Genomic DNA, 25491 nt, shown 5'->3' with positions numbered 1-25491 from the left:
GGTTAAAGTATAGAATAGTTACAAAACACCCTCCTCATGTTAAGAATGGCTTTTTAAATAATAACGTTATTTCAGCACGGATCAATAAGTGTACTAGTACCGTCTATTGTAAAAGAAACTTATCCAATTTTAAGCGTGATCTCAATGAGAACTAAAGTTACCTTTGACCTCCTCGAAAAAGCTAAAGAGCGAATACTTAAGGGGAGATAATTCACAATATATTTCCGGTCTACAACGGACGAAAGAACAAATTTGATCAAGTTTTGAATTACGACTTCCCACAAAATAAAAAGCTAATTTTAAATCTACAGATCATATCGTTGCTTCGTTATCAATAACGCAATAAGAAAGCAAATTATGTGTAACAAGATTTTATTAAAGGTAAATATTAATTTTGTTGTTTTTTGTTTCATATTTTAACGTAAACAACTTATAAATAAATAATAAGAACAACAAAACAAAAATTAAAAAAAAACATTTTAAACAATTCATAAAACAATGAGATATTCTTTTGTGGAAAAAAAAGAAAAAAAAAAGAACGGTACTTCATGGGGAACATGGACCCTGCGTAAACGGGTTTTAGTTTGGTACTAGTGCAGAAAGTGATCCGGACGTAAATAATAACGTTATTATTTAAAAAGCCATTCTTAACATGGGGAGGGGAGGGTGTTTAGTACCTATTCTGTACTTCAACTTTATAATTGAAAAAAAAAAAAAAAAAAAAAACTTTAATTAAACTTGGAAATACGATTTAAAAAATAGCGCGGATCACTCTCTGCACTAGCACCTTTAATTGAATAGCTGCTAGTGTTCCCTGAGGTTTTCTTTCACTTTCTTGGTGCATATGTCCTACACTTTGTTTTTTACTCGAGCATGTATTCATTTTTTTTTTTTTAACTTATTTCTTTAATTAAATTTGATTCATACTTTTATTCCGTGCTTGTTTTTATTTTAACTTATTTTCATTTTAAAATTTATTTAATCACGAAAACTTTTTTGAAAGTACTTTTTGAGGCAAAAAAAAAAGCCAATAACATTATTTGAATACGTATGAAAAACTAAATGCAACAAAGAATAAAAAATGTCTAATGGGAACATTTTTTAAATAAAATAATAATAATAAAAAAAGCAAGCACGATATAAAAGTAGGAATCAAATTTAGGGTTTGTATTACTGTACACATAGATTCGAAAAAGTTGTCAAAAAATAAATATATAACAAATAAATGTTATTAAAAACAAGCTAAGTTACTTTTCTACCAAACTGGATATATTTTTCGTGTTTTTATTCAATGTAACATGTTTATTCAGCTAGAAAACCATACAGTGTTTACCGATGTATTCGAAAATTAAAGATGGCGTCTGACTCTCTCTTTAACACGGTAAGTTTGGGAAAAGGTGTTATAAATAATAAACTAGATAAAATACTGTTAAAAACTCGCTCAATATATGTTACCGTGACATAGGTTGACATATATTCGGCTGGTTTTTAATAGTATCTTGTCTAGTTTTTTTATTTATAACACCTTTTCCCAAACATGCCGTGCTAAAGAGAGAGCAAGACGCCATCTTGAATTTTCCAATACATCGGTAAACACTATGGTTTTCGAGCTGAATAAACATGTTACATCAAATAAAAACACTAGAAAATTATCCAGTTTGGTAGAAAAGTGACTTATTTTGCCTTTGATAACATTTATTTGTTATATATTTGTTTTTTGACAACTTTTTCGAATCTATATGTACAGTAATACAAACCCCAAATTTAATTAAAGAAATAAAAAGGGGGGTTGTATTACTGTACACATAGATTCGAAAAAGTTGTCAAAAAACAAATATATAACAAATGTGATCAAAGGCAAGATAAGTTACTTTTCTACCGAACTGGATAATTTTCTAGTGTTTTTATTTAATGTAACATGTTTATTAAGCTCTAAAAACATACAGTGTTTACCGATGTGTTGGAAAATTTTAAATGGCACCCGACTCTCTCTTAGACACAGTAAGGTTTGGAAAAAGAGTTATAAATTAAAAAAAATTAGGCAAAATACTGTTAGAAAATCGTTCAATATATGTTATCATAACATAGGCTGACATATATTCGGTGGGTTTTTAACAGTATTTTGTATATTTTTTATTTTTAACTCCTTTTCCCAAACTTACCGTCTCAAAGAGAGAGTCAGGCACCAATTTGGATTTTCCAATACATCGGTAAACACTGTATGTATTTCGAGCTGAATAAACATGTTACATCAAATAAAAACACTAGAAAATTACCCAGTTTGGTAGAAAAGTGACTTATTTTGTGTTTGATAACATTTATTTGTTATATATTTTTTTTTGACAACTTTTTCGAATCTGTGTACAGTGATACAAACCCAAAAAGGGTTACTCATGCATTTATTGATCCGTGCTGAAATAATAATGTTATTATTTAAAAAGCCATTCTTAGCATGGAGAGGGGAGGGTATTTTGTACCTATTCTGTACTTTAACCTTACAATTGAATGAAAAAACATATTATAACACTTTAATTAAACTTGGAAATACGATTTAAAAAATATCGCAGATCAGTAAGTGCATTAGCACCTAAAAAATTTTTAAAAAATAAAATAAATGCACGCTCAATGAAAAAAAAATGATATATATGAAGAAAGTGAAAGAAAACCTCAGGGAGCGGCCATTAAATTAAAACCCATTTATGCAGGGTCCATGTTCCCCGTGAAGTGCCAAAGGAACTTTTAAATTTTAATCATTAATCCATTTTTTTAAAAAAATAATTTTAATTGTTTTAATGATGTTTGTGTTCAATTTATTTCCATTAATATTTCATTCGAATTTATTTATATAATGTTATTCTTTTTATCAATTTTTATTATTCTCATCAAAATATCCTATCATGTATTTAATTATATGTAAAATTGTACTTTTAAAATCTCTTAAAAATTTAATCCATTTAAATTCAATACAGATAAACAATTAATAATAATAATAATAATAATAATTTTGATTTATCTACTTATTTGTGATGTATTTGCGTTAAAAATGCTTTATAGTTTTAATATGAAATACAATCATTTCAGTTGCCACTTAGATATGATTTAATTAAATAAAAATTATATTCGAATCGAGAGGCTTAACAGTTAACTCCGTTTTGTTTTTAATAAAAAGGTCAAATACAAAAAATATTTCTCTAAATATATTTTACGAAATAGTATAGAAATTCATCTGAAGTTTGGAAAATGTGAAAATCTTTTAATTAATAGAATTTCATAGAATATCAAACATGTAAAAAAAAAAACATGTAAAAACCAAAAAATTGATTTAATCATTTCAAAATGTAAATATTCTTTTCGGTGCTAGTGCACTTATTGATCCGCGCTATTTTTTAAATAATATTTCCAAGTTTAATTAAAGTTTTTTGATATCTATATATATATTATGTTTTTATTAAATTGTACAGAATAGGTACAAAACACCCCCCTCTCCCCATATTAAGAATGGCTTTCTAAATAACGTAATTATTTCAGCACGAATCAATAAGTGCACCAGTACCCTTTTTTCTTATTTACTTTGTTAAGTTCAAAATTATTGTAAAAATCATCACTTTCTTTAATTTGTCCAATATCAAGTGTATTTGTTACTTTAAAAGTTCATAAAATAAACACATTTATTTTATGATTGTGTTCTATTAGTAACATATGTTACTTTATTGTTTTTTGTTATTACTGCCACAAAGACTTAAGGTTAATATCGGGATTAATTAAAAGCATGAATTTTGCTACATTTTTGGTAAAATTTTACTTTAAGGCTCGTCTCGTATAGAAAAATATATTCTTTTTTTTAGATTTCAGTGTGCTAAAAACGAATCTCCTAACCGTTTCTGATGCAAAGAAATAATTTTTTATGATATGAAGAAATTACTTTTTCAAAAAGTGGGTGATCACTTTTCCATCTAAATGTAAGTTAAAATGTGCACCCACTTTTTGGCCACCTATTGAGGGACATTTTTTGTTTGTTTATTGTTTTTTTTTGTTTTTTTTTTGCTTTCAAGTTTCAATAAAGACACAAGGAAATTTTAAGGAAAGTGCCACTTTGATGTAGGGGCTACTATCTGGGACATTATTTGCAGGGATACTATGTAAATAAGTAGATATGAGCAGCAAGATGTCTGTTCACATTACACTTGAACTTCTGCATGTCAGTACAGCTGGGAAAGCAGGAACCCGGAAGGGAATTCCAAAGTCTAGCAGTTCTGGGAAAGGAACTATTGGAGTAGAAGGCTTTCTTACACCTAGGGATCTCTACTGTGAAGGGGTGGGATTTTGCTGCTTGTCGGTGATATTTACGTTGAGGGGATACAAGGGCTTGGAGTTCATCAGAGCATTCCCCATTAAAATACTTGTAGAACAGGCGGACGGATGCAACATTTTGTTGATGGGACAGAGGTTGAAGCTTAGATGACAGTTTGAGACCTATCAGGTTGGCAACTCTCTTTTTGAATCCTGTCCAGGAATAAGAGACTAGTAGCAGATGCACGAGCTCAAATGTGAAAACAATACTCCATACATGAGCGAATGGTGGCCTTGTAGAGAAATAGGATACTTCAGACATAAGTAACTTTCTAGCATGGTAGAGAGAGCTCACCTTCTCACAGCAGTCCTGGCAATGCTCTCAATGTATCTGTTCCAACTCATGTTCCCTGTCAACGTTAAGCTAAGAAGTTTGAAAGAAGTCCTTTAACATAATGTTTCTTTAGCCATAGCTATTGGTGGTTTAGAAGTTTTTTTTTGTAATTGTTGAAGTAAACGAGCTTAGTCTTGGCAGCATTGTATGTGATCATTCATTTTTGTTCCCATTCCACTACAGATTGGAAGTCTTCTAGTATATCTGCCATTTCCTTAGATATGTGTTCATTTGTTTTCCTCTCCTGCCTGTTATTGAATTATTGAAAAAAATAAAGAAAAATCTGCATAAAGATACATGTAATTCCTTATGTTATCAGTGGTTACCATTTCTATACACACAACCGAGCACACATTTTTGTTCCAAATAAGTAGTTTTCCGGATATTAAGCAATATTATTCTATGTTATCAGTAGTGGCCATTTCTGTACACACAAGCACGCATATTTTTGAAGTGCTTGCATCACATAAGGAATTACATAGCTTAAAATCTGGTTGGTTGGTTGGTTGGTTTTGTTTTACGGCATATCAACCTTTTTCAGCTTATTTAATGCCGAATCTAGTTATTTTGAGGAACGATTTTTAATGGAGTATATATATTTTTTAAAGTCAGATTCTATTTAACCAATAGTTGGAACCCTAACAGGTACTACCATTCTGGGTCAGAGTGGACCTGGGAGCAATGGCAATTAAAGGGTGGTTCCACACTCCCCAAGGCCCGCAAGGTGGGGCCTCACCATCGGATATAGTTTTAGGTCATATCCAGGACCTTAAAATCTGGAAAACTACTTGTCTTTCATCTAATTTTAAATTGCCCACCAAAGATGACTACATTATGAGAGAAGGCAGTTTGGTACACGAGTACGCGCACAAATGCACATTTAACAGCCTTCATTTATGCTAACGCACATATGCACGTAGCATAAATGAAGGAAGATAAATGACGGAAAATAGTCCCAGAGTTCAAGGCTTAATACAATGCAAATGGTAAATTTATGACGGAAACGGTTATCATATTCTTTTAAAGCGCATCAAACTCCACAACAAATATATATTTTTGTCTATATGAACATGAGACGGGCCTTAAAGTAAAATAATACCAAATTTTTACTAGGTACATGCAAAATGAATGCCGATGCTTAAAATGTATAAACATTTTGACCTCTCCCTTTACTTAGAAATACACCAAAAATTCGAAAATTAACCAATTTTAATGAAATTTTCAGTATTTAACAAATAATTATCACGGAATATAATGAACCCATTATTTTAATTTAACTTTTAGTGGAAATGTATTATTTTGTTTACACAAAAAATACCTATACAAAAGTTATGGCTTCCAGTGGTAAAAAAAATGCACAAATTTATTTTTTTTTTTTATATAGCATCACAAATTGTAACAATTAAAAAAAAATTTTTTTACAGGAACATTATGAAAGAAGCTCATAAAGTCTGTATTAATGAATTCAATATAATTCGAAGAAATAATAATTTCTCAAACTACCGATATTATTATTGAATTAAGCATTTTTAATTTAATATTTTCATGCAAGAAAATTGCAAAAATATTTATACATTTTCTTTAAGATTACATCTATCGCATAATTTTTTTATGTAAGATTCTAATATTTTCCTTGCTTGCATGAATGTGAAACTTTCAGTGTAACATAATTTTTATATAATCATGAAAAATAATTATTTTTTTAATTTACAAGCAGGAACATAAAAAATAAGTAAATTAAAAAATGGTAAAAAGGATACAAACGTTCATGATAGGAATGTTCGGATGCACAGCTGAGGAAAAAAAAAGAAAACCAGCGCTCATTACCTCCCTTTAACTACCTGACGTCATTTTTGACTTTTTGATATTTGGGCTTCCATATAATACATATTTACACAACTTCTTGTACAAACAAGGTGGGTGTTATTTTATTTAATTAAATATCTTAGACGTTATTTTAGTAAGTATCTTTGAAATATAACCAGAAAACTAATATTTATCTTTCAAAGGATTTTTACACCGAATTTATTTAACTTCAAAATTAAGCTGAATTTGTCAGTTTCAGAATGTCGCCATGGAAACAGTTTTCATTATAACATTTTTTTAAATGTGTACATTTTTTTTCCTTTTCAAAATTAAATTTAGTCTTTAATCTTTCAAATAAAATCAAAAGGTAGTCGGAAACCTACAAAAGAATTATGATAAACTGGCTTTCAAAACTAGGTCTCCAATTTTATGTGTCCATTTTTGTCTCATATCTAATTTTTATTTTAACTGCAATTCAACACTCACCTTTTAATTGACGACTTTAATAGATTTTCAGGTTTGCTGACATTAAGACATTATTTTCCAATGTATTAATAAATGTCAGTGGTATTCACCATTCTTAATATGGGGAGGAGGGGTGTTTTGTAGCACACATTAGTACGTTTCAAAAAATGTAATAGATCACATTAAATAATAAAGATTTTAATATCCAGAAAACTATTTGTCTGCCCGAAATTTTAATGTGATATTCGTTTTCAGCATACCTGGAAACCTATGAAAGTCCACAATTTAATCGTGAATGTTGAGTTGCAGTTAAAATAAAAAAAAACGATATTTATTTTAACAATACCCATAAAAAATTATATTTTCCAGCCAAAAAGCTGTTCAAATTAATCCAATAACTTACTATGTGCTTTTTCTCTTGCACTTAACATCTTTCGAAAATAAAACAATGTTTTTATTTATTGCCTATTTTTTCTTTTACAGTTTTCTTTTTTACATTTTTTAAAGTACAGTTTTAAAAGAAAATGTGACTTATTATAATATATTTTAGTTTATTACTTGGACCAAATTTTTCTTGTTTATTGTGAAACATTGTTGATAGTTTTTCATGACCATACAATATTTTATGACATTCAATTTCTATTTCAGTCATGTAAATTTTTTCGAGTTACAAACAAAGCACACACTCTAGTTGGATTATTTTGTCTTTGTTTCTCCCATGACGTAACGTTCACTTATTCACTTAATCAGCAGAAGTAGCTGTGCATTTGTTGTTTTTACTGCCCAAATGACAAAAAAACTCGCATGTGAAGAAGACAATGTTAAAAATCAAACTTCATGTCAAACAACAAAAATCTCTCTTTATATGCTGCAACCTCGGACTCGAAACAATGCCTAAATTTGTATACTTGTATTATTTTGGTATTGGAAGAGTTCTGGGTTCGAGGACCAATACTTATCTACTAAAGGCATTTATTATGATGCCTCCCTACACTATTACTCCTCCATTCGATCAAATAGCCAGTATAATGAAATCTTCTCAACAGGGGATACTGCAGTGGGGATGCACACCCTTAACGTGTTGGAGCATTCCATACACCAGGATGGACTAGAGACTAATTATCTCTGTTACCCAATCTCAGCCAAATTTCGTAGTATAACAATAGTCTGGTGCCTTTACCCACATGCAGTCTCCAACCTGGTAGAGATTTGCTTATGACCTGCTGATAGTGACACATCATCCGCTTTATTAATTTATTTATTGCGGACTATTATCCTCATCTTTATTAGATATTGTTTCACAACGTTTCAGTCAACTATTCCTCTGGCTTTTATCAGGTGGTAACCATGACAGGATAGGAATTCCAAGCCAAGGAAGAGTTGTCGAAACGTGAAACAAAATCTAAGAAAGATGCGGATAATAGTCTGCAATAAATAAATAATACCCATCTCAATAAGGAATTTCAATTAAACAATATGTATCATCCCCTTTATTCTGGATTTCATAATCGTAAATGGCATTGGCTTGTGCAGTCAAATAGCAGTCATTGTCTTTTAGGATCACATTGTACCAGTAGACAGTCTCTGATATCAAACAGCACATTTCGACCGTAATTTCTTTTGCCATACAATGGCATCTTTCTGCAATGCCATTGCCGGCTGAGGCATATGCTCAACAAAATCTTAGCTTCAGATCCTACTCATCTACAAATGTTATGAATTGCACTGAAACAGTGCATCCTGGTCATAATTTGTTGTACAGTATGGTGGCATTGTTCTGCTAGGGTATATGTACAACAGAATCTCGGATTCATACCTTACTCATCTTCAGATGTCCTGAATTTCTTTGCTACAGATGATTTGTCATAATCTGTGAGTAGCAATGGGCAACACTCACAAAAGATTACTTTTAATTGAATGATGCTTGCTGAGTCCTACCATAGCAACTGCATTCACATTAAATACCGTGATGGGTCACAATCTGTAATCATTATAAAATGGTAAACATCATAATGTGTATTGTTCACCCACAACTGTTGCCATCTGCTGCTCACCCGTTTTCTTTAGACTTAGCGCAGCATCTATACCAGTCATTCCCAATGTGGGGCACATGCCAATATTTTGGTGGGGCATGGGCAAGACGTGCACCCTTGGGCTTACTATACCAAAGACTATGGCCTATGATTTTAAAGAAAGATTTTCTGATTTAAAACAAATTGATTTTCCAACATGGGTGATGCAGCCAATGCTAGTGCATGTATTTGATATTTCGATGCAGTACCAAGAAGAATTCTTGGAAATGCAAAAATGATGAGTCAGTTAAAACTTTATTCAATATAAAAGGAGTGATGTCATGGCTTTGTGATGAGACAGAAACTAAATACCCACATTCAACCAACTTAGCAAGAAAATTGTTACCCTTCCCATCTTCATATTTAGCTGAATGTGGCTTTAGTGCTGTCAATGATTTATTACTGAAGAAAAGAAATCGACTAGATATCACTAGACGAGGAGACTTGAGACTTAACTCACTAAATTAGAGCCTGACATAAAATCTGTCGCAGACATGATGCTCAAGGATCTCACTTTCTTGGCCTTTTGGATCAAGATCAAAGTGTAGTATCTGTTCTTCAGATGCTGCACTTCAATTTCTTGTTTTCTGTCAGTGGAGGAGGAATTCTTCACGACTGAGACAATTTTTATTTTTGTTCCTTTTCTCCACATTAAAAAACGACCCTGGTGTCTAACTCTGTCCCGTGGGGAGGCATTGTAAATAGGAACAGACATTTTCATGTAAGCTAAATTTAATTTATTATTATTATTATTCAATAATTAAAATGATAAAAGTATTATAAAATAATTTTTCATTTAAAAAATTTGATATTTTCGCATCTCAGTTCTCTATTATGTTTTAAATTTAAAACTTTATTTAAATGTCCTTTCGTTTTAAAATGTTTCTCTTTCATTGATGCCATGTTCTTTGGAACCTTGTTTAGATACAAGTTACTGGCCTTTTAAGCTTACTTCACTGAATAACAGAGGGATTTTTAATAACAAAAATTAAATATCACAAAAGGGAGGCATCAGGATTTTAGAAATGCCTGGGTGGGGCATGACCCAAAATAGTTTAGGAACCACCGATCTATACATTGACCTTCTGCATGATCCAGGCTACATGTACAGCACCAATCAGTTATGTGTCTTTTTCCATCATGTTTAAACATGTGGCATGCATGGCAAATGATTAAAGAGTAAATAGAAATACAAAATATTTTAAGTAGCTTCAATTTTTACGTTTTATTATAACGGAAATATAAGAGAGATGCTGTATTCTTTTAACGCCTAATGGAAAAAGCAAAACTTTAATTCCAAATCCGGGTAGTTAGAAAAATATTTCCAAAGATGATTAAATACTTATCTATCCCCCTATTAATGTGGTATATATATATATATATATATATATATATATATATATATATATATATATATATATATATATGAGCAAACAGTTAATAAAATATGTTAAAAAAAACACTTTGAAATGAGTTAAAAACATATTTAATCTGAAAAGGAAACACTAGATAAATGGATAGTCCTTAATCCGCGGAGTTTTGAAGGAATACTTTCGAAAAGGAAACACTAAATAAATGGATAGTCCTTAATCCACGGAGTTTCAAAAATATTTCACGATGCCATTATATTGTAAAATAAATTACGGTCAAAATGTGCTGTTTGATATCAGAGGCTGTCTAGTGGTACAATGTGACCCTAGAAGACAATGACTGCTATTTGACTACACAAGAAATTTGTAAACAATAAATAACAAGTAATGGTTGTTAGAATGGGTTGACGAAAATAGATCACTAATAGTTCTTAATCATAGAACACAGTGGTCTTTATAATTTCCACACGGAAAAGTATAAAAAATTGCACTCGAAACCTTTTATAATGTAATCCCCATCTATATTAAAAGCTGTTAAAAAGTAACCCAATTTTCTCATTTTCCAAATTTATAAATCATTTGGTTTATGATTCATGACTAATGGCATTAAAATAGAAAAAAAAACTGATTTGTGCATCTCTTGTCAGTACTTATAATAAAATTCATTAATAGTAATCAGAGGATACTGTAAAAGCAACACTACCTTGCTGCCGAGCAAATATTGATGAACAGTTATATTCTCATATGCCAACATTGGGGCTGAAACAAACATATTTAATGTTGTGATCAATAAAAGAAAAACATTTCCAAAGATGACTAAATACTGTGTATCTATCCCTATTAATGTGATGTGTAGGTTTTAATAATTATATATACGAATAGAACATGTGAACCAGATAAAATGTAATAAAATGATTTAAGTATAATAACATATCTCCAAAACGAATTTCCTAAAATAATTTTAACATCTAATGCAGAAACCATATCTTAATTTATAAGATAAAATTTTTTTGTTTCAAAAATGTAAATAAAACTTTGGTTTAGTCTTGGTTAGATTAAAATCTTCCTTTTCTGAACAGTAAACGATAAGTAATAGTTGTTAAAATGGATTGATGCAAATAAATCATTAATATTTCTCAGTCATAGAACACTGGTCATTGTTTTCATAATTTCAACATGGTAAAGTATAAAAAAATCGAACTCCCACCTATATTAAAAACAGTTAAAAAGTAACCCGATTTCCTCATTCCCCAAATTTATAAATCGATTTATGATCCATGGTTAATGGCTTGAAAATAGAAAAAATGTAAATCTTGTTACAAAAATGAAACAGAAATTCAGTTGAATTTATAAACATTTGAATAATACATTCTTCTGTGAAGAGGGAAACAAACATGCTATCGATAAAATACTTGTATGGATGACAATAATTGCAATAATATTTCGGTGTATTGTAATTTATATGAAAGATTTGTTTTGTGTTATACTATGTAAATGGAAATAATAAGTCTATAGATTGTAATAATCGTTATCCAAACATCTGAATAATTTAATATCCTTAAATAAATATGTAATTTTTTTGTGAAGAACTGCCTTGGGTTTTATTAGAACATAATTCAGATGTTTTTAAAATTTTAATAAGAAATATATAGAAACTAACGTTGTAATTTTTAACATGTACGATGTGTAATTTTCATGTAGCTATATTTAAAAATCTAATACATTTCAGTCAGTGTAATACGCCATGTTAATTCTGATTCCAAATGTTCTGTAATTAATTCTCGTATTCTAAAAAAATTACTAAAACTTTTACTTATAGCCAAAGTTTAGTACTGAAAACAAAGCAGCGTGAAAATCCCTTATTTTTAAATACAATCAGAAAGCAAGATTGAATTTGATGGAATTTTGAGGAGCAATTAATATTAATAGTAATAACCTGATGTAGTATGCAATAGAGGAGATAATCAAGAGAATTCTCTCTCTCTACACACACATATATATGTGTGTATATACATACTAGCATATGTGTGTATGTATATATACAGGGTAGCCGAAAAGTCCCAGGACACTATACATGTATTTTTAATAAAACACAGTATTTTTTAATGAAACACACAGAAAACATATAATAACATTTTCGGCCAGTGTCCTGGGACTTTTCGGCCACCCTGTATATATATATATATATATATATATATATATATATATATATATATATATATATATATATATATACTAGCATATGTCTATGTATATATATACTAGCATATGTCTATGTATATATATACTAGCATATGTCTATGTATATATATACTAGCATATGTCTATGTATATATATACTAGCATATGTCTATGTATATATATACTAGCATATGTCTATATATATATATATACAAGCATATGTCTATATATATATATATATACTAGCATATGTCTATATATATATATACTAGCATATGTCTATATATATATACTAGCATATGTCTATATATATATATACTAGCATATGTCTATATATATATATACTAGCATATGTCTATATATATATATACTAGCATATGTCTATATATATATATACTAGCATATGTCTATATATATATACTAGCATATGTCTATATATATATATACTAGCATATGTCTATATATATATATATATATACTAGCATATGTCTATATATATATACTAGCATATGTCTATATATATATACTAGCATATGTCTATATATACTAGCATATGTCTATATATATACTAGCATATGTCTATATATATACTAGCATATGTCTATATATATACTAGCATATGTCTATATATATATACGAGCATATGTCTATATATATACTAGCATATGTCTATATATATACTAGCATATGTCTATATATATATACTAGCATATGTCTATATATATATATACTAGCATATGTATATATATATATACTAGCATATGTCTATATATATATACTAGCATATGTCTATATATATATACTAGCATATGTCTATATATATATATACTAGCATATGTCTATATATATACTAGCATATGTCTATATATATACTAGCATATGTCTATATATATACTAGCATATGTCTATATATATACTAGCATATGTCTATATATATACTAGCATATATCTATATATATATATACTAGCATATGTCTATATATATATATACTAGCATATGTCTATATATATATATATACTAGCATATGTCTATATACTAGCATATGTCTATATATATATATACTAGCATATGTCTATATATATACTAGCATATGTCTATATATATATATACTAGCATATGTGTATATATATATGTACTAGCATATGTGTATATATATGTACTAGCATATGTGTGTATATATATATGTACTAGCATATGTGTGTATATATATATGTACTAGCATATGTGTGTATATATATACTAGCATATGTGTATATATATACTAGCATATGTGTATATATATACTAGCATATGTGGGTATATATATATATACTAGCATATGTGTATATATATACTAGCATATGTGTATATATACTAGCATATGTGTATATATATACTAGCATATGTGTATATATATACTAGCATATGTGTATATATATATATATACTAGCATATGTGTATATATATATACTAGCATATGTGTATATATATATACTAGCATATGTGTATATATATATACTAGCATATGTGTAAATATATACTAGCATATGTGTATATATATACTAGCATATGTGTATATATATAAACTAGCATATGTGTATATATATACTAGCATATGTGTATATATATACTAGCATATGTGTATATATATACTAGCATATGTGTATATATATACTAGCATATGTGTGTATATATATACTAGCATATGTGTGTATATATATACTAGCATATGTGTGTATATATATACTAGCATATGTGTGTATATATATATATTAGCATATGTATGTATATATATACTAGCATATGTGTGTATATATATACTAGCATATGTCTATATATATACTAGCATATATATACTAGCATATATATATATATATACTAGCATATATATATATATATACTAGCATATATATATATACTAGCATATATATAGATATATACTAGCATATATATATATATACTAGCATATATATATATATATACTAGCATATATATATTTACTAGCATATATATATATTAGCATATATATATACTAGCATATGTATATATATATACTAGCATATGTATATATATATATACTAGCATATGTATATATATATACTAGCATATGTATATATATATACTAGCATATGTATATATATACTAGCATATGTATATATATATATACTAGCATATGTATATATATATATATATACTAGCATATGTATATATATACTAGCATATGTATATATATATACTAGCATATGTATATATATATACTAGCATATGTATATATATATACTAGCATATGTATATATATATACTAGCATATGTATATATATATATACTAGCATATGTATATATATATACTAGCATATGTATATATATACTGGCATATGTATATATATACTGGCATATGTATATATATACTGGCATATGTATATATATACTAGTATATGTATATATATATAGTAGTATATGTATATATATACTAGCATATGTATATATATACTAGCATATGTATATATATACTAGCATATGTATATATATATACTAGCATATGTATATATATATACTAGCATATGTATATATATATACTAGCATATGTATATATATATACTAGCATATGTATATATATATACTAGCATATCTGTATATATATACTAGCATATATATATATACTAGCATATATATATATACTAGCATATATATATATATTTACTAGCATATATATATATTTACTAGCATATATATATACTAGCATATGTATATATATATATACTAGCATATGTATATATATATATACTAGCATATGTATATATATATACTAGCATATGTATATATATATACTAGCATATGTATATATATATACTAGCATATGTATATATATATACTAGCTTATGTATATATATATATACTAGCATATGTATATATATACTAGCATATGTATATATATACTAGCATATGTATATATATACTAGCATATGTATATATATATACTAGCATATGTATATATATATACTAGCATATGTATATATACTAGCATATGTATATATATATATATACTAGCATATGTATATATATATATACTAGCATATGTATATATATACTAGCATATGTATATATATACTAGCATATGTATATATATACTAGCATATGTATATATATATACTAGCATATGTATATATATACTAGCATATGTATATATATACTAGCATATGTCTATATATATACTAGCATATGTCTATATATCTATATATATACTAGCATATGTCTATATATCTATATATATATATACTAGCATATGTCTATATATATATACTAGCATATGTCTATATATATATATACTAGCATATGTCTATATATACTAGCATACGTCTATATATATACTAGCATACGTCTATATATATACTAGCATACGTCTATATATATACTAGCATACGTCTATATATATACTCGCATACGTCTATATATATACTAGCATACGTCTATATATATACTAGCATATGTCTATATATATATATACTAGCATATGTCTATATATATACTAGCATATGTCTATATATAGTTACTAGCATATGTCTATATATATATATACTAGCATATGTCTATATATATATATACTAGCATATGTCTATATATATATATACTAGCATATGTCTATATATATATATACTAGCATATGTCTATATATATATGTCTATATATATACTAGCATATGTCTATATATATATATATATATATATATACTAGCATATGTCTATATATATACTAGCGCATGTATATATATATACTAGCATTTGTGTGTGTATATATATACTAGCGCATGTATATATATATATATATAATAGCATCTTCTTTGATTTACTAAAAACAAGATGATTTAATCATTGTTCCCAAATAACTAGTTAATTCATATGCCACACTCTACCACAAATCGACAACAACCATAACCTTTTCTGCAATTTTATCTAAATCTCCAGACACGATGATAGTTCATCCACTCCTATTAAAATTCTTCTTGACTAACTGAGCTAACCATACATAAATAATCCTCCATATATGCACAGTATATTCTTATTTTATTTTTAGTGTGGCTTATGAAGGTAATCTATTTTATCAAAATAACATTCACTCATGAAAAGAGGGTGTGTAATTACCTTTTGTCTGATTGAGTATATATAATATACACACACACACATATATATATATATATATATATTATATATATCAAGTTGTATTTTCTATTTATATATGGTCATATCTTAAATATTTTTAGTTACAGAACAAATAGAAAATACAACTTGATTATATAGAAAATATATAAGAATTATTGATTATAAATATAGTTATAAAGGACCTATAAGTTAGTAGAACGATAAAATTAATAAGTCTGAACAAATAAAGTCTTAATCTATATATATAAATTCGTATTCCTGTCTGTTCACGATTTGATTAACATATACAAAAGGTTTCTTACCTTACTCTTTCATTTATTTCTATATATAGTTTCATTCTTGCAAACTAGATACAAGTAAGAGAATACGTCATTTTCATATGGCATTAAAAAATCGATTTTTTTAAATAGCAGTATCATAATTAATGCTTCTAGCGAGAGAATTGTTTTAAGTCTTCTATTTAAAATTATTATTTAATAAATTTTAAACAATAATTAATTTGATAACGGATTTAATTTATTTGGAATTATTATTCCAACATCGAATTAAAAGAAATATTTTAGAGTTATTTGCCCCCTTGGAATCTTTGGAACATTTCATTTGTTTTTTTATTATTATTCCTTAAACAGCTCTACAGAAATCGGTAAATTTTTACAATGTAACCCACTGACCCAGCGTCGTTTAATACAAAAAAAATAAAGTTCTACTGCCCACCTCCTCTGAATTCCACAATTTACGCTATTATTTCTTTTTTCAGGTTAATCTCATCGATTACAAACTTAAATTTCTAATTATAAAAAGGTAAATTTTTATGACGTGACCTAGCATCATTTAACCACTAAAAAAAATTAGGATCTACTTTTTTTTGGCCTTAATACGTTTAAACAGCCTTCATAAATGTTATGAAAGAGGAAAAAAAAAGAAAATTAACATTTTAAAGTGGGGGATCACTTTTCTATATAAATTTAACGTAAAATGAGCACCCAATTCTTGGCCACAAAGCGTTCATCGAGACATGGCAAAACATGACAAATACAGTTTTTTTGTTGTGAGGGCGGGAATTACATTTGAAACATAAAATAATGATAAAGTTAATTAATTTTTATGACACCATTCTGTACTTTCACCTAACAAAGGTTATAAACAAAATAAACCCGAAAATATGATAAATTCAATTTTTTTATTTTGTAGAGGGGAGAGTTACATGAGAAACATAAAATGATGAAAAATGTAATTTTTTTTTTAATTAATTTTTGTTAGATCTTCAGTTTTTTAGGGGTTCTATCTATTTGGCAACTTTTTTTTTGTGATCACACGGGCATTCGCTGCTATGAAAATGATTAGTATAGCAGGTGTGTTCCAAACGAAACTTCATGTCAACCCAGGCATGCTAGTATTTTATAATTGCACATTTAGCTTTTCTCTTGTATTTACATTTTAAGAATTTCGAAATCTTACATAATATTTTAAAACTGCATGTTGGTTTTCTTTTATTTACAGATAATCAAGTTGGATGGAGACAGTTTTCTATAAATATTTAAATTCATGTTGATTTCTAACTGAAAGAGCAGAAAAATAGACAACATCAACGAATTTGGAAATTTGTGATTAGAAAAAGGTAAATAATTCCATTTTAAATGGTACTTAAGGATAAAGACATTTTTATCTGTGGATGTTTAAATGTTGCAATGCACATATGAATATAGAAAAAGAAATAACTGTAACGTATAGTTTTTAACAAATAGACATTAAACTTTTTAACATCAGCTTTAAATTTTCTCTCTCTCTCTCTCTCTCTATATATATATATATATGTGCACATGAACCTTTTGAACTGGAAGCAATAATAACTCTCAAAGATACAAAGTACTGAAAAAAAAACATTTATGAAAAATACGATATTTTATATAAAACTCAGATTGACACGTTAAATTTATTTTATGCTGAGGAACAATGAACTTGGATTATATAATTTTTTTAAAAGAAATTATTTGCAATTATATATGAAATCCCATTGAGTTTTAGAAGTCTGCCTTTTCACAAGAAGAAACTCGCATTAAACAAAAATGTCAACAACAGAGCAAGAAGTTAATGTAAAGAAACAAACACAAACTGACACAAAAGAGAAAGTGTATCCTTGTGAAATATGTAGCAAATCATTTGCAAGAAAAGATAATTTAAAAAATCATATTCGAACACACACTGGAGAGAAACGCTATTCTTGTAAAGTATGTGAGGCTTGTTTTGTACAGAAGTCACACCTAAACTATCACATGCGAATACACAGTGGAGAAAAACCATATGTTTGTGAAATATGTGGAAGATGTTTTCGAGAAAAGTCTACATTGCAAGTTCACATGCGCGTTCACACTGGAGAAAAGCCATATTCTTGTGATGTGTGTGACAATTGTTTTACAACAAGATCAGCAGTGAAAAGGCATTTTCGAACACACACTGGAGAGAAACCATATTCTTGTGAAGTGTGTGATAAATCATTTTCTAATAGCGGGCAGTTAAATCAACATATTCTAACACACACTGGAGAGAAACCATATTCTTGTGAAATATGTCATCGATCATTTTCCACAATATACCATTTAAGACGACATATACGAACCCACAGTGGAGAGAAACCATATACATGTGAAATATGTGGTAATAGTTTTACACAGGAGTACGGCTTGACAACACACATGAGGAAACACACAGGAGAAAATACATATTCTTGTGAAGTGTGTGAGAATTGGTTTATAAAAAAATCAAACTTGACAAAACATATGAGAAAACACAGTGGAGAGAAGCCATACACTTGTGAAGTATGTTATAAATCATTTACAGAAACTAGCTCATTAAATCAACATATCCGGATCCACACTGGAGAGAAGCCATTTTCTTGTGAAGTGTGTCAGAGTTCTTTTACGCATAAAACCTCCTTAACGTATCATATGAGAATCCACACTGGAGATAAACCATTTTCTTGTGAAGTTTGTTTGGCTTCCTTTACACAGAATGGACAATTGAGAAATCATATGCGAATACACAGTGGAGAAAAACCATATTCATGTGAAATATGTAGTAAATCATTTACTGGGAAAGGACATTTAAATCGACATATGAGAGTACACATTGACCTTTTGGAGACAATGTGAATACATACTAGCCACTTCTCTTGGGTGTTTAAGGTCACATTATACAGGGGTTTGTTAGGACAATCTGGCATGTAGATATTTTTCCTATAAGTAAACCCTGATCAAATATTCAAAATCACGTTCACAATTTAAATAAGATATTGTTATTACTAAATCACATTCACAATTTAAATAAGATATTGTTATTACTAAATCACGCTTTTACAAATAATCGTGCTCACTCCCCAAGTGATGTTACAAAACTGAATAATCCACCAGACTTAATAATCTCTTATCTTGGAATCCAGTAAAACCAAGAAACCACCATTTATGTATACTATAACATATTTAAATGGTCAATTGCAGAGAGGAAATTTATATTTTCAACTTCTATTGTCAGTGTTTAAACTGTAAAGAGAACTTCAATGGAACATTCGAATATCTATGAATCTCATATAGAGATCAAGTGTTGGCCACAATAATTTATATTTTATATCTATTATATCTGAGAATTTCGAATGAAGTAAAATAAAAAAAAGATATTTGAAGGCTCTATAAAGGCTCTAGCTAAAAAGAGGATCGTTCCACTAATCGGGAGGATTTTAATGGCTGCTCAAGATAAAAGTTTGATGAACAGTGCTTTATAAAAACATTAGTAGTCTCAGCAGTAGAAATTTGCAGGTTCTTTCACACACAAATAGAGATTGAAAGCCACTTGTAAGGTTCTGCTGGAAGACGGCTACTAAACAATTCATCACAGTGGAGTGTGTAAATATCTCCACATGATCTGTAAAAAGTTAATTATCGAATAGAGCAGCAAGTCCTGGGAACATATGCCAGAAACAACAGTTTAAAATGTCATATATTATTCACTATGACTATACAATTATTACAGCTACATAACTTGAATAAGGAACTATTAAACCTGACGTATTGATATGAAATAAAAATGGAGAAAGATTAAATCTTTGCAGTTTGTGTCTCCAATGATGCTGGGTTAAACAGCTGAGAGGAAAAAGCTAAGGAAATACCAAGATTTTATGTATGACATGAAAAGAAACTGGAATCTTTGGAACATCTCGATTATTCCAGTAAATATAGGAGCAACTGAATATGAATTTCAAAAACTACTTAGCAAATATATCTGGTGACCCAAGTGCAAAAAAAAAAAATGCAAACTAATGCAGTATCTTTAAAATATTAGAATATATAAGCTAGTGGGTGAATGTATGGAATACAGTAAGATGCCACATCCTAAACTTTGAGAAATGGAGCAGAAAATTTAAAAAAGATGCTGATTTAAACAAAGCTTAGATGAAGAAGAACACAAAATACCAAAGTCTTCTGTGCTGCATGAAAAGTAATTGTATACTTAGGAAAATCTCAATCAGTCACGGAAATTTAAATCAAAATCATGTTTCAATCTCAAAGAATCTGAAGAACTTTGATCTCTTAAAACTAATTGAAGTAAATAAAAAAATGAAATGTTAAGGAAGATCCTTATCTCAACACATGTCAGATTAGGAGAAAGAAAACCAGTTTTATTTATGATATAAAAAATTGGAATATCTGCCTCATTGGAGCAGCAACTTGGCTCGTAAAAAGTGCAGATACATAGGCAAACTTATGACATTTAACATCTTCGTGTTGAATAAATACAGTAAAGCAAGTGCAAGAAACACATTAAAAATGCACCCAAAGGCACTGCTAAAACTTTTAAAAGATTGGAGTTTCTGAAATATCAGGTGAATGTCCAACATCTTGTAAAATATATCTTCCCCAGTGTTGGGATGAAACAAAAGCATTATGCAAAGGGGAGTAACTCGTTACTTCTTTTGGCAAAGTCGCCTCCCTTTATCCATAATCCTAAACTTTAAATTCTCGGGGCTTCTCGCAAGATCAACACCTGGAAGTGGAGACAGTGGAGGGAAAACGGACTTTGAAAATGACAAGATGAACATCATTCCTGTTCATCCATTTATCATATTTGGACTTCTAACTTTCATCTATTATGTTTGAATTGTAGTTACGTGTGTGTGTACGTGTCTTCTTAATAAATGTATATCGTTATGTAACAGTGACTGGTTTCTTATTTGTTCGTAAGTGTTATCTTCTTTCCTCATGAGCTGCTACATACCAACATGAAGGCTGGACTCCATGCAGTAAGATATTTTATGTGATATTGATCTAACGCATCCCACGACATAACAACCGGCGAAGAGGATTTGGAAATAAAATAAACAAAAACACTTTTCTAAAAAAAAAATATCTATTCCCACAGAAGTTCTCAAAAAAAATTTTGGCACAGCAACAGGAACAATTTGAAAAGCACAAGTGAATCTAATGACAACATTAACCCAAATATTTCAGTTGCAAGACACTGGGAATTCATCTAGTGTCGAGCTCTCCAAAATTATTACAGAATCTTCCTATGACGCTGACAATAACTGCACATTCAGCTCATGGTTTTTGCGATAGAAAGACACATTTTACCATGATTTTTCTAGGAAGAACGACAACTGGTAAAACGTTTGCTGATACGAAAGTTGGGTACAAAGGAAATCGAAAGGTTCGTAAATTTTATTTTACGCAAAAAACCTTCTGATTTGACTTTTACTGACACTATCAGTATCGTGACGGACATTTTGGGGGAAAAACTGTCCCTATTCAATATTCGATATAACTGTTTCAAACTTTCAAAAAACCAGTCCGATGATTTTGTCACTTATGCCGGATGTGTGAATTTCGAGTGCGAGAGATTTCACCTCCAGACACTGACTGAGGACCAATTTAAATGCTTAATTTTTATAGCAGGTCTACAGTCACCAAATGATTCAGAAATGCATTCCCAACTGCTTATGAAACTTGAAACAGATAACAAAGTAACCATTAAGGATCTGACAACTGAATGTAACAGGTTGTTAAACTTAAAAAAGGACACAATGTTAGTCCAGCAGCAACACACACTACCTTCACTAATGTCACACATCAACTCAAATAATAAAGTTTTGAGTAAAAAAAAAACACTGTCTGCATGCTGGTTGTGCGGTGACTGGCACTATGCTCATTTTTGTCCCCTTCAGAAAACACAAGTGCCAAGTGTGTAATAAACTTGGCCACAAAGAAAATTTTTATCATCCTCCTAAGGCCAAATCCCCTACTCAGCAAAATTACAAAAAGAAAAACCAGCAGAGAAAATTAAATGCAGTGTCTGCATCATTTAAGATCGATTACAAATATTGCAGAAAATACGTAAGCGTTGGATTAAATAAGTGTCCAGTTCGTTTCCAATTCGACACCACATCAGACATTACTCTAATCTCATGCAAAATATGGACGAAAATCGGGAAAATGGACCAATCATGTTGCTAAAAGTGCATCTGGAAATAATATCCAACTTACTGGGGAACTAAATTGCTGTTTCCTTTCAAGACAGAGTATTTACTGGAACCTGGAACAGACACTGATCTAAACCTGATCAGTTTGGACTGGATCGAAGAACTCAATCTCTTCACAGTCCTATTGGAATCTGTCTTCAACACATTTTCTCTTAAGTCAGTTCAGGACACTGAAAAGCATTTTACTCGGTCGCTTAAGTCTAAGTTCAGTGATATTTTTTGAGAAGATTTGGGATGTTGCACAAAAATGAAAGCCACTCTCAAGTTGAAAGCAGATAGCAAACCGATATTTAGACCCAAATGCTCAGAGACTACCTGAAGACGGTTGTTGCAGCAATATCCATGGAGCCAGAAATCTCTTCAACGCTCACAACTACGATAAGAGAACCACTAGTTACTTCTGACATGATTAAAGAAGCCACAGCTTCTGACACTCTACTACAAGAAGTCATCCACTACCACCATAGAAAGTGGCCAGCACTACCCCCAAAAAACAGTTACTACCATTCTTTCAACAGAAATCTTCCTTATCAGAGGTTGATGGTATATTCCTTGCCGAACGGGTCATCATTCTCTTATCATTGCAAAACAGAATTCTAAAACAATTCCATTTTGGATACCAAGGCATCAGTTGCATGAAAGCATTAGCACGTGGATATGTTTATTGGCCAAAAATGGAAAAGCGGCTGGAAGATCTTGCTCTAAATGTCAGCTAGCAGCTAAATCCTCTTGAAAATCTACACTTTCTTCATGGCTTGTTCCAGATTCCCTCTGGTCGTGCCTCCACATAGATTTTGTAGGGCCCACAAATGGACAATCTTTTCTCGTTGTTGTAGATGCCTACAGCAAATGGCCAGACATATTCCAAATGAACCACATTACTTCTGAGAAAACAATTTCTAAACTTCAGAAGATTTTCAGCAGATTTGGCATTCTTGAGACTTTGGCCTCTGACAATGGCAACGCTTTTAGCTCAGTCAAGTTTTCTACTTTCTGCCAACAAAACGGTATCAACCACATTTGCACACCACTATTTCACCCACAGTCGAACGGTCAAGTTGAACATCTTGTGGACATCTTTAAAAGAGCCCTTTTAAAACTCAGAAGGGGCAACATCAAAAATACTTGAAACCTTCTTTGCAAGCTATAGTGCAAAACCAAACCCTAACACACCAAACGGTAGCTCACAAGCCGAATGTTTGATGAATCAGAAAATCTGCTTGCATATCAATGTCCTACATCCAAAATTACATCATTCCATTCAAGAGGAACACAAAAATGGAACGGCAGTACAACCGTCACCATGGTTCACTCCAAAGAATGTTCGTATCAGGTCAACAAGTCCTAACAAAAGACTATCGAAACAACGAAGAGTCATGGACCCAAGGCTACATTGTACGATGAATCGGAAATGTAGCGTACGAGGTAAATGTCCAAAATTCAATTTGGGTTCGACACTCCAACCAACTGTGACTACCACATCTCCCAGAGAGAATACCAGATCACTCTATTCCACTAAACATCTTGTTGGACACAACAAACACCAGAAGCTTCTCAGAACACTGAAGCTGGAGGGCAAGAACCTAACATCCAGAAGTCAGCTTGCACCTGTTATCCAACTGAAGTCGTACCAGTGACAAAATTTAATGGGAAGATGTTGGGATTAAACAAAAGCATAATGCAAAGGGGAGTAACTCGTTACTTCTCTTGGCAAAGTCGCCTCCCTTTATCCGTAGTCCTAAACTTTAAATTCTCGTGACTTCTTGCAAGATCACAACTGGAAGTGGAGACAGTGGAGGGAAAACGGAGTGACTTTGAAAATGACGAGATGAACACCATTCCTGTTCATCCATTTATCATATTTGGACTTCTAACTTTCATCTATTATGTTTGAATTGTAGTTACGTGTGTGTACGTGTCTTCTTAATAAATGTATATCGTTATGTAACAGTGAGTGGTTCCTTATTTGTTCGTAAGTGTTATCTTCTTTTCTCATGAGCTGCTACATACTAACGTGAAGGCTGGACTCCATGCGGTAAGATATTTTATGTGATATTGATCTAACGCATCCCACGATATAACACCCAGCAAAAACATAAGAAAATATAAATCTATGTCATATGTGTACTATCTCATTTTCAACGTTTATGTTTCCATTTCAATTTACTTTAAATTATTAAATTTGAAATCATATTTCTGTAAACTTCATGAAGTTTTTCAATATACACATTCTTCCTGGAAAGAAACTGA

General features: G+C 29.8%; 1 long non-coding RNA gene and 1 pseudogene across 1 annotated transcript; both read left to right on the top strand.

Moving 5' to 3' along the window:
* Nucleotides 1–245: 245 nt before the first annotated feature.
* Nucleotides 246–25491, top strand: LOC145269409 (uncharacterized). Its single transcript, XR_013865036.1, has 2 exons — nt 246–381; nt 18216–25491. It is a non-coding gene; the product is annotated as an uncharacterized LOC145269409 (long non-coding RNA).
* LOC145269977 (U2 spliceosomal RNA) lies at nt 9537–9692 on the top strand (annotated as a pseudogene).

This window comes from Euprymna scolopes, chromosome 45 (assembly GCF_053919585.1).
Source record: "Euprymna scolopes isolate OS-2025 chromosome 45, ASM5391958v1, whole genome shotgun sequence".
In the NCBI taxonomy this organism is placed as follows: Eukaryota; Metazoa; Mollusca; class Cephalopoda; order Sepiida; family Sepiolidae; genus Euprymna; species Euprymna scolopes.
This window is presented reverse-complemented; position numbering and strand designations above follow the sequence as displayed.